At 44.0% G+C, this 17,281-nt stretch overlaps 1 protein-coding gene across 6 annotated transcripts in view; it reads left to right on the top strand.

Annotated features, from left to right (window-relative positions):
* The window catches only part of ERG (ETS transcription factor ERG), a 304,031-nt gene that overhangs the window by 153,886 nt on the left and 132,864 nt on the right, over positions 1-17,281 (top strand). The window lies entirely within an intron of this gene.

The following is a 17,281-nucleotide window of genomic DNA, read 5'->3' as shown; positions in this document are numbered from 1 at the left end:
CCTGCCAGATCTTAACTCCTCTCCTCCAGCCTCTAAAGGTAAATACTATCCGAACTTTAGATCATTGCTTCTTTGCTGTTCTCTGTGGTTTTCTCCTCCAACTGTGCACACCTCGTCGTTGCTACAATGTAGCTTTGCCTTCTTTGCTGTTTTCATATCCATGTGATCAGGCGTTGTGTTCCTTTGTGCGGGGCTTTGACCTACCATGACATTGGTGACACTTATTCACGTTGTTTTGTGTCGTTTCTTCGTTTTCCTTGCTCTAGCGTGTCCAGAGTCCCACACTATGCTATGTACGTCATTGAGGCATTCTCCCCCTGCAGGACATTGGAGCTCTTCCCAGCACCTGGCTGTGGTAGGAATTGCTGCTGAGAACACTGCTGTGTGTGTCTTTGGCGCACGTATGCATGCCTTTCCCTGTGTATGTATTAAGCCGTGGAATTGCAGAGTCTTTGTGAGAATTAACATCTGTCTTCTATCAGAGGACGTCTTGGTTACTCCATTTTGTTCCTGCTTCATCTGAGACATCCTCCTCCCACCCCCGCCCTTCTCCCAGTAACAATTTGCTTCAAATGAGCCAACTGAGAAGAACGTGCGCCCTGCCCTGACCCATGGGAAGGGGACAGATGTCCCGCCTGCGTTAGGGATAAGTGGGGCGGGGGGGCTTCCCTCTTTCTTGCCTTTTGAGCACTCACACCCTTCTGCAGAAGTGAAGAGCCTTGGCGAGATCTCCCCAAGTTCATGGGTCTCCCTTTCCGACACGGACGATCTGAGCCAGACTCACTTTCCCCCCAACATCTTTAATGGTACAGACATGCTGGATTTTCTCCATTTGCTTGTGCAGCCCTCTCTCTCCCTTCTTCTCTGCCCGACTCCTTACCTGGGAGTTGATACCTGTAGACCACATCCGATGTGCTCCCTGGTCCTCTGTCCGCCACCGAGTTCAGCTCACGAGAAACACCAAAAGGCAGTCAGAGGGGAGGAGGAGAGAGGGAGCTCAGGTCCTTATTTCCCCAACTTTCTCTTTGGCCACAGGTTGGCAGTGGCCTTTTCTCCCTAGGGAAAGCCACAGCTTCTGTTGTTTGTCCCTGCCTGTAGTGACACCTATAGCTGCATCTGTTTCTAGGTGCTCATAGCCACCTCCTCCCTTGCTCTTTTGAGCCTGAGGATCAAAGTGCCTTCCCGTTGTTGGTGCCAGCCCTCAGAACTTTGTCACCCTTTAGTGTTCACTGGGTTCTGCCCTTATCTTTGTAAGTTCCTTCTTTAAACGGCCTTTAGTTACACCTCTTTGAATATGCTGTTTCCTATAAGAACCCTGATTCATGAGGATATTTTCCAAACTCTGGCTGTGTGTGAAAGTACTTGTCTTTCTGTGTCTTTGCCAAAAAGAATTGTCATTCCTCTTCCTTTCAGACGTTGTGATATATATGTTCTGTTAGCTCGTTGTGGTTTTAATTTGCATTTCCTGCATGGCTAACAAGGTGGAGGATTTTTTTATATATATATCCAATGGGCATGTGATAGCTTCTTTTATGAATGCCTGTTTAGCTTTCTTCCCTGTTTTTCCGCTGAGTTGTGTGTCTTACCGACTTAAAGGAGTTCTTGATGTATTCTGGATGTGAATATAAGTTCCTGTCGTCTGCCCCATGGCGTCTTCGACTCCTTGGCTTGCGTTTTTATTCTTTTAATCATCTTTTCATGAAAAGACGTTCTTAATGTTTTTCTTAATTTTAATGTTCAATTTATCAGTCTGTCCCTTTATAGTTAGTGGGTTTTTTTGTGCCTTATTTACATCTTCCGCATCCCAAAGTCATGGAGATATTCATCTGTATTATTTTCCAGAAACCTGATTGTTTTTCCTATGACATTTATATGTACGGTTCACCTGGAATTGATTTTTGTGATGGTGAATTAGCCGTCACATTTCTTTTTCCTATATGGACTATCCCATTTCCTTAGCACTATTTTTTTTTTTTTTTGTCTTTTTGCTATTTCTTTGGGCCGCTCCCGCGGCATGTGGAGGTTCCCAGGCTAGGGGTCAAATCAGAGCTGTAGCCCCCGGCCTACGCCAGAGCCACAGCAACGCAGGATCTGAGCCACGTTTGCAACCTACACCACAGCTCACGGCAACGCCGGATCGTTAACCCACTGAGCAAGGGCAGGGATCAAACCGGCAACCTCACGGCTCCCAGTTGGATTCGTTAACCACTGCGCCACGACGGGAACTCCCCCTTAGCACTATTTTCTAAGAATTCCTTCCTTTCTGCTCTGCTCTGCATGCCACCTTTTTCAAAAATCAAGTGTGTTCATATATGCATGAATCTGTTTCTGGGCTCTCTTTGCTTTTCCATTGTTTCGTTTGTTTATTCCTGTATGAATACCACTCTGAAGCAAGTTGTCTCACCTTACTTTTCTTTAAGAGAATGGCCTTTGCATTTTCACACAAATTTTAGAATCCATTGCCAAGTACTACAAAAATCTTGTTTCAATTTTGGTTGGAGCTGCATTTAATCTGTTGATTAGTTTGGAGAAACTCAACATCATTACAGTTATTAAGTCTTTCAATCCATGAATATGGTATAGCTGTCTGTTTATTTACGTCTTCTTTCAATAATATTTTATAGTTTTCTATGTAGAGTTCTTGTACATCTTGAATAGAGTTATTCCCAGATTTTTAGAGGGTTTTGTTTTTGTTTTTGTTTTGTCTTTTTGCCTTTTCTAGGGCCTCACCCATGGTGTATGGAACTTTCCAGGCTAGGCGTTTAATTGGAGCTGTAGCCGCCGGCCTGCGCGAGAGCCACAGCAACATGGAATCTGAGCTGTGTCACATGGGATCCGAGCTGCGTCTGTGACCTACACCACAGCTCATGGCAACACCGGATGCTTAACCCACTGAACGAGGCCAGGGCTTGAACCTGCAACCTCATGGTTCCTACCTAATAGGATTTGTTAACCACTGAGCCATGATGGGAACCAAGATTTTTTGAGTTTTTGATGCTAATGAAAAAAGTGTTATTTAAAAATTTTATTTTCTATTGTTGCTGATACATAGAAATAAAATTGTTTTATATATTGAACTAACTAGTAAAATTTTTGAACTTATTAGTTCTAGTGATTCGTTTCTAAATTCTCTTGGATTTTCTGTGTAAAAAGAAAATCCATAAAAATCCAGATTTTTATACCATCTGTAAATAAAGTTTTATTTATTTTTCATTTCCTTGCCTTGCGTACTGTTGAGGACCTCCAACATAATTTGTGACATGTGTGGTGGTACTGGGCCTCTTCATCTTTTTTCCCCACTTAAAAAACATTAGATTTCAGTGTTTTACCATGAAAATAGGTGGTTTACTGTAGGGTTTGATTGATGCCCTTTATGAGGTTGTTAAAGTTCCCTTTTATTTCTGATTTACTAGGAAATTTTCCTCATGAATTGATAGCAAATTTTATCAAATGCGTTTTCCTCTTTTGAGGATATCATATGATTTTTCTTGTTTATAATGTAAATTTGATAATTTATAGTGTTTGAAAGAATCTTACATTCTTAGAATAAACCCAACTTGATCATAGTACATATTACTCTGTTTTATATACTGTTGATTTGGTTTTCTGAGGGTTTTTTTCCCCCCAGGTTTTTTGCATCTGTATGTATGTGTGAGCTCAGTCTATAATTTTCTTTTCTCATAACGTCCTAGTCACATTTTGACATCAGGTTTTTCTCTTTTTCTATTTTCTGGACACGTTTGTGTAAGATTGATGTTAATTCCTGCTTAGGTGTATGTTGGAATTTCCTGGCCAGTCAGCCTGGGCTTGGAATTTTCCCTCTTCATTTTCCTCAAGATTTCTTTTGAGAAGGTTTTAGATGATTTAATCCGTGTCTTAAATAGTTATAGGAGTTCACATTTTGTATTTCTCCTTTGGAAATCTTGGTAAACTGTATTTTTCAAGAATTTTATCAATTTCAGCTCCATTTTCACATTTATTGATAGGAAATTGTTTATAATGTGTTCCTATAATTCTCTGAATATCTATGAGATCTGTAGTGATGGCCCCTTTTTTCATTCTTAACTTTGGTTATTTCAACTTTCCCTCTTTTTTTCTTATTTATACTTATCAAGGATGTATAAATAATTAATCTTATCAGAGAACCAGACTGGGCTTTGTTCATCTTCTTCACTATGCTCATTATCTACTTTTTAAATATTGTCCATATCTTTTGAAACTTTTCTCCCTTTTTCTTTGTTTTCTTCCCCCTAACTTCTTAAGAGTAATACCTTTGCCTGTTTCCCATGAGAGGGTAACCACAGAAAGAGTAAAATTATCGTCTGATCCATTTCGTATTTACTCTTTTTTACTTGCAGAACCCAGTTAGAATTAGGATATAAATAATCTCTTCATGCCGTCTCTTCATGCCACGTCCTTGAAATGTGTTCTAATCAGAAGCATTTTATGTCGTGTCCTTTAAATTATGCCTGTAAATCCTTGTTTCCCAACTGAATCAATACCAAATATCTATTTGCGGATGCCAGGATAGCTCCTCATTTTGATGCATTTCTTGGAATTATCTTATCTGCAGTTTCTTTGTTCCTTTCATGTTGAACCAACCCCGTTACCTGAGTTTTTAAATTTCTCAGTCTTAAAATATCTTGACATGTTTTTTTCTGCTACAATCTGAACATACTCTAATCCCATGGGACTCAATTAAAATTTTCCCCAGGAGTCTTTTATTAATGAGTCTCACTGTTTTACTAGCATTAATTTAACAAGATGGATGCTCAAATATGTCTGGGATAAATGAATAAACCTCTACATCTTTGTATCTACATGACTATGTGTTTATGTTATTTATACATTTTGTAAAGTCTGCTCCATGGTCCGTTATGTTTTTATTAATATATTTAAATTTTCTGACATTTAAAAATTCCCATATTCAGAGTACAAATTCAGTTTTTTTCCTGATTGCAAAAGTAATACATACTTGTTATAGCTGAGCTTTCCCCCAAAGTTTGACTTAAAAAGAAGCAGTTACCCCATGATCCCAACTTATATGCTAAGCTTTACATCTCAGGCTGTTTTCTCAGTACTTACTGGCATGTATCTGATAATTTTTACAACTTATTATACCTTGAACATTTTCTATTCAGAAGTTAGTTCTCAGAGTTCCTGCCATGGCTCAGCAGAAACGAATCTGACTGGCATCCATGAGGACACAGATTTGATCCCTGACTTCGCTCAGTGGGTTAAGGATCTGGCGTTGCCATGAGCTGTAGTGTAGGTCACAGATGCTGCTTAGACTGACATTGCTGTGGCTGTGGTGTAGGCTGGAAGCTGCAGCTCCAATTAGATCCCTAACCTGGGAACCTCCACGTGCCATGGGTGCAGCCCTAAAAAGACTAAATAAATAAATACATAAATAAATAAAAATTAAAAAAAAGAAGTTAGCAATCTCATTATTCTTAATACCGTGTTGTCTATTTATCTAGTCTCTGATAACATCCAGTTTAGTCTCATTTTTTGACGTTTGCTAAACAGGTGAGCATTCTTGCACCTGTTGTGAATATTTCCAAAAGGTGGCTTTCTAGAATAGAAGTGGCTAAATCCCAGAATAAATTGCTTTCTGATAAGGTGTTCATTTATATTCCTAATAAACACGAATGAGTGCTCTGTCCCCCACATTATTGCCAGTGTTGCAAAAACTTGGTTTCACTTTGAAAATGTTAAATATGGATAGACCTAAAATACTGGTTTTTAAATTTTCTTTAAGTTCTTCTTCATTTTGACTTTAATTTCTTTTCATGTTTATCGGGTAGTTTATAAATAGTGAAATCTTGTGATAATGACTTGCCTCATTCACATTATTTAATTTCTTTATATATTTTTTTTCTTTCTCTAGGCCTGCACCTGTGACATATGCATGGAGGTTCCCAGGCTAGGAGTTGAATTGGAGCTATAGCTGCTGGCCTAAGGCACAGCCACAGGACAACACTGGATCTGAGCTGCGTCTTTGACCTACACCACAACTCATGGCGACTCTGGATCCTTAACCCACTGAGCAAGGCCAGGGATTGAACCCACATCTTCAGGAATACTAGTCGGGTTCGTTTCTGCTGAGCCACAATGGGAACTCCCAATGTTTTAATTTAAAAAAAATATTGACATATAATTGACATGTAACATGGATTAGTTTTAGATACACAACATAAGGATTTGATGTATTTATATATTATGAAGTGATGACTGCACATCTAGTTAGCATCCGTCACCACACAGAGTTACATGTATTTTTTTCTTGTGATGAGAACTTTTAAGATGTATTCTTTTAGCAGCTTTCAGATATACGACATAGACAAAACGTTTTGACTACTGTGAAGAGGGCTGCACTGAACGTGAGGGTTCAGATGCCTTTTTGAGAGAGTGACTTTGTTTCCTGGGGATGAATATCCAGAAGCAGAACTGCTGAATCATATACTCGTTCTCTTTTTCCTTCTGTTCCGATTCCCCCAGTGGCTTCACCCATTTCCACTCCCACCAACGATGCACAAAGGCTCCTTGTCCCCACCTCCTCACCAGCCCTTGCTCTGTCTTTTTCTGCTTTTGTTTCTGATCATAGCGATTCTGACAGGTGTGAGGGGACACCTCATTCTGATTTTGATCTGCGTTGCCCTAGTGATTGGTGCTGTGGGTCACTTTGTCTTCCTTCTTTTTTTGGCTGCTCCATGGCGTATGGAGTTCCTGGGACGGGGATCAGATTCCAGCTGCAGTTGTGACCTATGTGGCAGCGCCAGAGCCTTTAACCCACGGTGCCGGGCTGGGGATGGAACCTGCATCCTGGTGTGGCAGAGTCGCCGCTGATCCTGTTGCACCTTAGCGGGACCACCTGTTGACCCCTTTTCATAGTTCTTTTATGTCCTGTTGGTTGGGATGGCCAGCATGCACTCTTATGTCTGCACCAAATACTTGTTTATGTAGGTTTTTTAGGGGGTCAATACAACTCATCTAACAATGGCTTTCCAGCTTGTCGTTTATACACAGACTAAATTACATCGTGAAATTGATCAATTTGAATTGCTCTGTTCCAGTGTTTCCCAATTGGGGTGACTTTGCCTCCCTGCTCAGGGACATTTGGCAGTGTCTGAAGACAGTTTGGGTGTCATAACTGGGGGTAGGGAAGGTGCTCCTGGCATCTAGTGGGTAAGGCCAGGGATGCTAACAAACATCCCCAAATGCTCAGGGCAGCCCCCCACCACAAGAAGTTATCCAGCTCCAAATGTGCATAGCGTGAAAGTTGAGAAACTGTACAGTCTATTCCAGATAGCGTTTTAGTGCTTTCGTGATTGGTACTTCTGTAAGCATACCTTTGTGTCTATTCTAAGGCACATGTTGGTTTTCAAAAATTGGGATGTGTCTACATTTATTTATTTATTTTTTTAGGGCTGCTCCTGTGGCATATGGAGGTTCCCAGGCTAGGGGTCGAATCAGAGCTACAGCTCCCGGCCTCCACCAGAGCCACAACAACGCCAGATCCGAGCTGCGTCTGCAACCTACACCACAGCTCACGGCAACGCCAGATCCTTCACCCACTGAGCGAGGCCAGGGACCAGACCCACATCCTCATGGATATTAGTCAGGGTCATGACCCCTGGGCCGCAATGGGAACTCTGGGATGTGTCTACAGTAGATGGATAAGGAAGTGTTACAGCTAATTTTATTTGGTTGAATTGTTTTTTTTTTTTTTCCTTTTCCCAGTGATACATTCAGTCATGGCATGCCTTACCTCTTATCATCCAGCCTTCCATTGATGAAATATCATAAGTTGTCTTATCCTTTCTCTTATGTATCTGTATGCACCAGTCTTATTTCAGTCCAGGTCGAGAAGTGACAGTGTCATCGCCATAGTTACAGGCATTAAAAATCAATGTCTAGCCTGGGATCTAGAGTCATTTCATTAGTACTATTTGCCTGCTTTAAGGTAAACGGCAATGTTCCATGTCCGACACAATTGTATATTTGATTTTATATTAAAATAGTTCCTCTTGGGTATAGTAAATAGACATAATATTGATAGAAGGTTCAGATTTAGTGCAGAATGATTGATTTCTTCATTTGGGAGCTTCCGAATCATTCCTGTATCAATTGATTTTGCTCCCTCCCTGACATTCATTACTTTTCCAAGTCAGGAAAATAATTGGCAATGAAAATGGTGTCCTAAACTATTTTAGGTTGCTAGATTCCTTGCCCTAAACCTCTCTGTTTTCTTGCATTTGTAAGCATTCTGCCTAATTCCAGGAACACTGCACCTACCAAGTCTTGGGAAAAGGTCACAGCAGAAATATCTAATATTCAGTATAAATTCTCTCCTTTCAGATCTCGTTTTGTTAAAAGCAATGATTTCCTAAACCAGCGCCTCGTCAGAGAGCAGTCACACCCGTTAATGGAGGGAGCTTTTGTTTCTGGCTCTTTATCAGAGAAAATCTCTGTGTTCAGAGGGAAATGGATTTGAATGTGCACTGTCAATTCTTTTTGTTTTTTTGGTTTTTTTTTTTTTTTTGCATTCGTACGTGAAAAAAAAAATGAGATGGTTAAAGGGTGGCAGTCTTGAGTTATTAAGAATGATCTGGATTAGCCTCACCCTCCCTGGGTCAGTACAAGGTAGCCGCTGATAGTTCACATCTGGTTTTGGTTGGCAGTAACTAACAAGGAATCACAAGGTATGTGTAGCCTCTTTGTTAGGGGTCCCCGGGCTCCTTTAAAGACAAGGCGCTTCCCCACTCCAAAGGTCCTGAAATACTTTTAACTCCAATTTACAGATTAGGCAAAACCTCTTAGGTTAAGGGTCACTTAAGGCAGTTGAACAATTTCTTTGTGAACTTCCCAGTGTTCTGGCTGCTAAAGAAAATAATGAAAGCAAAAGAGCTCCCCAGTGCAAGAATTCCATAAAACAGAGAGTGGCGTGCGAGACACAGTAATGGTTTCCATTCCTGATGAAAAGCTCGCAATGGCTTTCAGGGACATGGAGTCAGATGTCTCGGATCCTAGCTCCGTCTGGGAGGCGAGGTTTGGGTGCTCTGGCTGTCCTGGAGAGGGGGGGAGAAACAGCCACGCCCGGGCTGCAAGCAGGCAACACGGACATTTCGAAGCAAGATCAAGGACCTTCTTTTAAGGATGCCTCAGCTGCTCGGGGAGAATTCCCCTCAAGACTGCACCTTTTCCCCTAAGCTCTTTCTGGAGATAAGCATGCAAGACGCTGGTTCTTGGAAACAGAGACCCACTGTGTGTACCTCCAACCACAGTAAAGCTCTCATCAAGTGCTTGGCCAGGCCCACCACCGCTGTCTTCCAGATGGCTCTCATTAGCGTCACAATTGACCGATGGAAGCCCCCCAGGGCTCCTGGAAACCTTCAAGATGGCAGCGGAGACAGAGCCCCTGATTTCCAGGAGCTAATGTTTCAGAGAAAATACTAACACCACCTTCTCAACACTAGGGCTTTTCTTTTTCGTAACTCCGGGTCATGGATCCTCTCCTTTCCCTCTGCTTCTCATTCCCCAGCCCCTTTTCTGGGAAGTCACGGGCGGGGGGGTGGAATTCAAGTGTTCCCACCTCTCCCTTAGAGAGGAATCTGGGGTTGATGGGCAGAGATGTTTCTGGAAAATGGGAATGAAAGGGGGTGGGCCACCTGCTATATGAAACAACCGGGGTTCCACCCCCGCAAAGTCAGGTGACCCTGGGGGCACGTGTACAGTTAATGAGCAGAGAGAAAAAGAGTTGTTACATTCACAGCGTGTATCCTTTCTCTTAAGATGCTGGGGTGATTTTGGCATATTTTTTTTTCTCTCCAACACATGCGTCAGATTTTTGGTTCGTTTGTTGGGCCCAGGACTGCTTCTCTTCCTTTCCTCCATCTCCAGTGGCTGACCCAAAGCTGGGGGTCTAGTGGGTGCCACTAAAGGCTTGATGAACGGATGAATGATCACGTAGGAAGAATATTTTCTGCTGTCACAATGGTACCCCAAAAAAAGGATCTTCCGAGGCATCTCCATTCCTCATTGCTGCATCACCAGTCACTCCGAAACGTAGTGGCTGCAAGTCCCAGTAATCACTTTATGGCTTATTATTTCTCCCGGCGCCAGGGGTTGACTGGGATGTGTCAGGCAGCTTTGGCTCAGGGTCTCTTAGGTGGTGGCAGTCAAGTGGCACTTGGAGTTGGAGTCCACTTGAAAGTGGCCTCGTTTACACTTCTGGGGGTTGGTGCTGGCTGCTGGCTGGACTGATGACCCACAAATGGCCTCTCCGTGTGCCTTGGGCTTCCTCTTGGTAAGGTGGTTGTGGTTTAAGGGCGGCTGTTTCCAGGAAAACCAGGTGGCAGCTGTATAGTCTTTACAGGAAGCACTGGCAGACACGGAGCTGAACTAACACTCTAGTCACAAGCCCACCAGCTTGGATGGGAGCAGGGTCCATGTCACCTTGTAAGATGGGCATGGGTGACAGGACATCTTATGGGACCATCTTGGGAAATATAATGGCTGTGGGTGATACAGCACATGCCTGGAAATGCAGTGCCTCTCTCATTCAGCCCACGTGAAGCCAACCTGGTTGCTGAATGAGTTTAGCTGGAAATCATTTCTGTTGGAGTTGCTTTGGAAGATGGCCAGGGCTGTGGAGCATACAAATGGGAGCCATTATTTTATTTTGCAATTCAGGTAAATCTGCTGTAAAGACAATGTGGATGCCGGCAAAAGAGAAGGCATGTACTTACTCACTCAGTCTGTTTTTTTAATTTTTTCAAGTTTTATGGAAGTAGAGTTGATGTACAATGTGGCGATAATTTCTGCTGTACAACCAAGGGATTCGGTTCGACGGATGCACTTGTCCGTTCCTTCTCAGATTCTTTTCCCATGTAGGGGATCACCTATGCCAGATAGCAGAGTGTTTCACTTGTTCATTCTCTCAGTATTTATCCACTTATTCCTGCAGCCCCGTTCACGGCCAGGCATGGCGAGGTCAGCTATTGAGGTGGAAATCCCAGTTTTGCAGAGCTGGAAGCTCTCTTAGAGACCGCGTGCTGCCGTCACGTCCCAGTGCCTTGATCTGGGGGAATTGCTCAAGAATGTCTCCTCTTCTGAAGTTACCCAGGGCATGTGGCCTGGAAGCTTGGGAGAGGAGCTGGCAGACTGTTGGGGGAAGGGGCACCAGAGCGGGGGGGGGGGGGCAGACGGCTTCTCTCTGTCTGTCTCTCTCTATGCATCTGTCTGCTGTGTGTCTGTCTGAATATCTGTGTATCTATCATCTATCTATCTATTACTTATCTGTCTATCATCTATTACTTATCTATCTACTATTTTCTATCTATCATCTGTCTTCTACCTATCATTTATCATCTCTCTTCTATCATTAATTTATCCATCTACTATCTATCTTTCTATCATCGGTCAGCTCTTCTTATATCATCTGTCTATCTTCTTCGTCGTTATCCTCCTCGGCCGTGTAGGGTATGTGTGTGCGTGCGGGTGAGAGAGAGAAAGAGGAGAGAAGTGGGGGGGGGCACAGGTGGCTCACAACTTGAGCAGCAGCTTTCATCTTCATTTTGAGGGAAAATCTTTTTAGGAATCAGCCATCAAGCAGTAGAAAAGCAGATGACGTGCCCAGATGCCGGGCACGCTCTGTTTAGACTGGAGGGGAGAGATGGTCTGGCCACGCCCCTTCAGATGAGCCGCGGTGGCTGGGCCTCTCACTGCCAGAACCCCTCACCTCTCCAGGTGGAGTCTCAAGTTCAAGTCAAACTCTGGTCCCTTGAGGGCCCCTCCTGGGCTGCCCGTTAGCACAGCCCATGCCGCCCTTGTCAGGGCTCCTGGGTCTGTAGCTGTTCTCATTCATGCATTCATTCTCTCATTCGTTCAGCAAATGCTTGCCGATCGCCAGCAGCCTCTGGAGTACGGGGAGGGTGGCCCCTGAACAGCATTCTTAATGCGTGCTAATTCCTCCTCTGAAGGAGCCGGCAGGGCTTCTAACTGATGTACAGATGGAAAATTTAGTGCAGGTGCACTAAATAAATGACTCCTTGAGTCACTGAACAGGTAAGGATGACATCAGGCTGAGGCCTCGCTGCCCTGAGCCCCGGCCCCTGGGACCAGGGTATGGCACTGGGCTCGAGCCTCCAGCATGTGCGTGTCTATGTCGCCTGCTGACCTGGAAGACCGCCCTGCGTCCATGTCCTCAGTTTCCACTGAAGCCAGCGCATCGTGGGCAGGAAGCGCTGTGGGTGTTGCTCTGCCCTCCTCTGCTGCCCGTGTCCTTTATCCAGAGCGTGTCTCCGTGAAGCCAGGCGAGGAGTCCACGGCTCTTAGAGTTCTCAACGCCTCGTCCCATCCACCCTGTGCCACTTATGTGCCCAAGTCTGTTTCCCTTTAAAAATCGCAGACCAACAGGTGAAAGACTGCCTTAAGAGTCCTCCCATAGAGCACAATCAACAGGAGCCTGTGCTCCCTGGCGGACGCAGAGGAAAACCATCCTTCACCGCAGTTCCTGGTGCCTTTTGGGATGCATAGCCCCACCTCCGGACCGCTGGCAGTACCAACCGCCATCACCCACCGACCTCACTGTCCTTTGGTACAGGATCCAGAGTGGAAGGGAGAAAAGGAAACAGATGAATTTATGTACAAGTGAGGACACAAAAGAGGAAAGCTGCAGAATCAGTTAACTTCTTTTGTTTTGCGAATGTTTCCAAGACACTGCATTTGGCTTTAACTGGGCAGCTTTTTGATGACCTATAAGTCAGTGTGATTGCAGAATAGGATTATTTTCAAGAAAACCCTGGTATTTAGTTTTAAAGCTTATTTTATTTCATGTATGTTTATATATACTTTCATAATGCATATCATTTTATAAGTGATGCATTATAAGCATATCCTAAGGTGCTACAGGTGGTTTATTTTTTTTTTCTTCTTTTTATGACTCCACCTGAGGTGTATGGAAATTCCCAGGTTTGGGATGGAATCAGACTTGCAGCTGCCGGCCTCGGCCACAGCCACAGCAACATTGGATCTAAGCTGCGTCTGAGACCCATCCTGAAACTTGTGGCAATGCCAGATCCTTAACCCACTGAGCGAGATAAGGGATCAAACCTGCATCCGCATGGACACTATGTCGGGTTCTTAACCCACTGAGCCACTATGGCAACTCCAGTTTTTATTATTATTATTTTTTAATAAAGGAAGGGACCACAAAGTATCTCCCACATATGACAATGTAATCTGTAGCCTTTCCAGAGTTCTCATGTCTGGAAAGGATATACTGGTATCTGGATTTAGGCAAAGTGCTAGTAGCCCTGAAGCCAGAAAATATTTACTGTTTCGGCGATGAAACTTGCACTGGGAACAAATCGAACCGCTTAGAATTACTGTGAAATAGACTACTTTTCAGGCTTTGAAATGATGAAGAGTGAGGTGGTAGAACAATGACAGTTTCCATGGTCAGATCTCACTTAAAAGAATGATGTGTTCAGTCTTGGGTGCAGCGCTGTATAATTCATATGTCTTTATGTCCCATGACAAAAAAAATATACGTTATGAATGATGGACTTTAATTTTAATGGATAAAATGAGATAACTCTGTAGGCGAATAATATCCCTTCAAGGAGTGTAAAGGCAAGAACTAGGCAAACTACCTCTTAGGGTCCTTAGAATCCCTCTAAGGACCTGTTAGAGGTACCTTTAGCGCCCTCTAGTGACAACACTCCAAGCCGTTCAACAGGAAATTCCTTGCAAAGCTGAAGGTCTGGTTTCCAGCTAGCAAATAAACAAAGCAGTGGAGTTCTTTGGCCAATAGGTGGTTGCTTCCTAAAATTCTTAAGGCGGTATTATTTTTGTGGCTGTAAATAAAGGATAAAATAGGATCCATGAGGCACACTGCGGCTTGCTTTTCTGGCCTGTCACTGACAGTTCTTTGAGAAAGAACATTTTCTCGTCCTTGGATACAGCACCTACCCCCACATTATGTGCTGAGGTTTGGATTGAGAGCTGATGAAAACTATGAATTAGTCTCCATCATAGGTTTTTTTTTTTTTTTTTGTATTTTTAGGGCTGCACCTACTGCATATGGAGGTTCCCAGGCTAGGGGTGCCATCGGAGCTATAGCCGCCGGCCTACACCACAACCACAGCCACACCAGATCTGAGCCATCATAGTTTTGATTCCGTGCAGCGCCTTTACATAGAATTAACAACTTTTCTTTGCACGAGGGTGAACGGGAACCAAACGGGCCTGCACTCTGTATTTCTAAGAAGGAAAGGGGTTTTTTGCCTCACTTTGCAGAGGGAGTGGATGCCATGCAGAGAGCTCACAGTGCACAGAAAGGACACGGAGCAGAGAGGGTCGCAGGTGGGGAAAATACGCCTGGCAGTGGGGGCGCTGCCGCCGTGCGACCGAGCCTGTTCACATGCCCGCCTTCTGGGGGGCCCAGGGCTCAGTGAGGTCTTCAGCTTGCCTGATGACACTCATGCACATGGACATGCATGGTGCGTGGCACACATCATGTTCCCTGGCTTCCTTTCTGATTCCCTTGGTGGTAGAAAGAAGTCAGCAAATACATCAACAGGGTAAGGGAGGTGGAAGGAAAGGCCACCCCCACCTAAGACTCGGCAGCCTTTCTCAGCAGGGGGAGGAACTGCGGAATGCAGGCTTCTCTGTCACTTTTCATTAATTGGGTGACATTCTGGTGCCATTTTTTTTTTTTTTTTGTCTTTGTCTTTTCTAGGGCCACACCCGTGGCACATGGAGGTTTCCAGGCTAGGGGTCCAATTGGAGCTGCACCTGCCTGCCTAGGCCACAGCCACAGCAACTTGGGATCCGAGCCACCTGTGACCTACACCACAGCTCGCAGCCACGCCAGATCCTTAACCCACTGAGCAAGGCCAGGGATGGAACCTGCAACCTCGTGATTCCTAGTCGGGACGGGAACTCCCTCTGGTGCTCTTTGAATCTGATCTTTCTTTAAGAAATGGTCTGTAAGTTTTTGAAGAAACAACGTGATTCCAGATCAAGGGAAAAATCAATGCTGATGTCCAGTATTTTCTAAGTGAGACAGACAGACACACAAACAAACCAACAATACTTAAAAGTCTAGCTAGTGATCAAAATCTGAGTTAATTTCAACAGCCCCAGATAAATTTTCAGGGTGGCCAGGGTGATGGCTGAGGACAGTGACTAGGACACAAGACCCTAGATCTGAGTAGTGGGCAGAGGAGCAGCTCAGCTTTGAGATGAATGGCCACGGCCTTTGTGTGCCCTCTGGTTATGTGACATGGCTACTGGACTGCCCTGTGGTGACCAGTGGCGGTTGGGTGACTGGAACATTTATAGTCATTTCTTCCCCAGTGATATCATTAAAGACCTTGAAATACATTTAATGCTTCACAACTTGTATATAGGAAAACGATCATTGAAACAGGAAACTTCAGTGTCCCTTTAAATTATTACTGTTATTATTATTGGTATTATTTTGTCTTTGGTCTTTTAGGGCCATACCTGCGGCATATGGAAGTTCCCAGGCTAGGGCTCGAATTGGAGCTGTAGCTGCCAGCCTACACCACAGCCATAGGCAATTCAGGATCTGAGCCGTGTCCGAGACCTACACCACAGCTCACAGCAGCGCTAGATCCTGAACCCACTGAGCGAGGCCAGGGATCGAACCTGTGTCCTCATGGATGTTAGGTTTGTTTCCACTGAGCCACGACAGGAACGCCTCCTTTAAATTATTGTGATTATCAAAATACTTACTCTTGTTTCTTTTGTTTCTACTTTTTAATGAAATTTTTTTTTTTAATTTTTTAGCCACGAGTCATAAATTGACCTATTTAGGGTTCCTGATAGTAGTTTTAATACTCCTGCCTCTTTAGAACCAATGGAGGTGGGTAAGACGCAAAGTTGGCAAAATGTGAGGATAGAGGGGAGATGGTTGTGAAAGGGTGTCCCCTGAAATCATTGCTCCATTTGAGCCTATGGAACTGAACTTGACACAGGCTTCAAAATTAAGGAAATTGCAGCTTGGTGTTGAGAAGTTGAGGATTCAGAGTGTGATAACAATTTCCTTGGTTTCGATTAGTTCCAATCGACCAAGACGCTGGAGAATATATTAACCACTTAGTGAAGGTGTTGAAACAATAGGTATTTAAATTGTAATTGGATTGTTTCTTCATGTGTGGCTGGCGGGTGCACCTCCCACACACAGAGTCTTACTCAATGGGTTGAAACCAAACTCCTGAGGTCGGCTTTGCCTTTGGGTAGAAAAATTGACCTTCCCTGGGATAAGGTGGGTGACCTTGGGGACCAAGAATGCCTTAAGCTGCCTGTGTTCCGAGGCAAATCCTCCCACTGCCAGAGACGGAAAAGTTGCACTGAGTAATGTAGTTTTCCATTGTGGGGGCTGCTCCAGAGGCTTGATCCTTATCTGCAGTCTCAGGCAGGTCCCTGCCAAAAATTCTCGGGACATCCTTTTTGCCCGGCTCTGGGGAATAATCCATACACTACACATTTTAAGATTCATGTGTCACCTTCGGGACAATACAGCCCTTTGGTCCTATTGTTTTGCCCTTAAGAGAGTCTGCGTTTCATGGGTTGGCCCCAGGCTCTGCAGTTTTGTGTGTGTGTGGAATTTGAGTCACAGAACACAGACTTCCTGAAGGCTGGGACACCCAGGCACTGGACAGACCCCCCCCCCCATCCTTGTTCCCTCGTGCCCACCAGCGTGCCGGGCACGGAAGAGGCACTCATGGACGGGGTGGGAGAATGCTGGCTGGGTAGTGACCATCACAACCCACACGAGCGTCTCCTGGATTTCTTACTGTATTAATCAAAAAGAGTGACTATTCTTTAGACAAAAATCTATTTGCATTTTGGTACACACACATAGCTGGACAACAGAGGTATGGGTGTGCTGCATGCTGTTCAGCTGTTCACCAGGAGAAAGGCAACATTGCATGTTACTTAAAAAGCTTTGTTGTTAAAAGGCATTTTAAGTTTTGTGTAACTTTTTTTAAGAGAGAAAGTCTGGGCGACATTTTTATTTAACACTATGCTATAAAAATGTTAGAACTCAAAAAAAAAAGTAGAGCAGATAATACAGTGAACAATCATATAGTTATTCTTGAGATCTGATAGTTGTACAGTTTGGTCCTATGTGCGTTGTAGTATTTCTCATGAATTCTTTTAGGCAAATTACAGGAATTATGACATTGTCAACTTCCATCCTTCAGCATGCAGCTCTCAACAGTAAGGACTTTTTCCTAAGAAA

This window comes from Sus scrofa, chromosome 13 (genome assembly GCF_054392235.1).
Source record: "Sus scrofa isolate SSC_HxYL_T2T_F1_AM1 chromosome 13, Sscrofa_HxYL_maternal_Yorkshire_Landrace_v2.0, whole genome shotgun sequence".
Taxonomy (NCBI): Eukaryota; Metazoa; Chordata; class Mammalia; order Artiodactyla; family Suidae; genus Sus; species Sus scrofa.
This window is presented reverse-complemented; position numbering and strand designations above follow the sequence as displayed.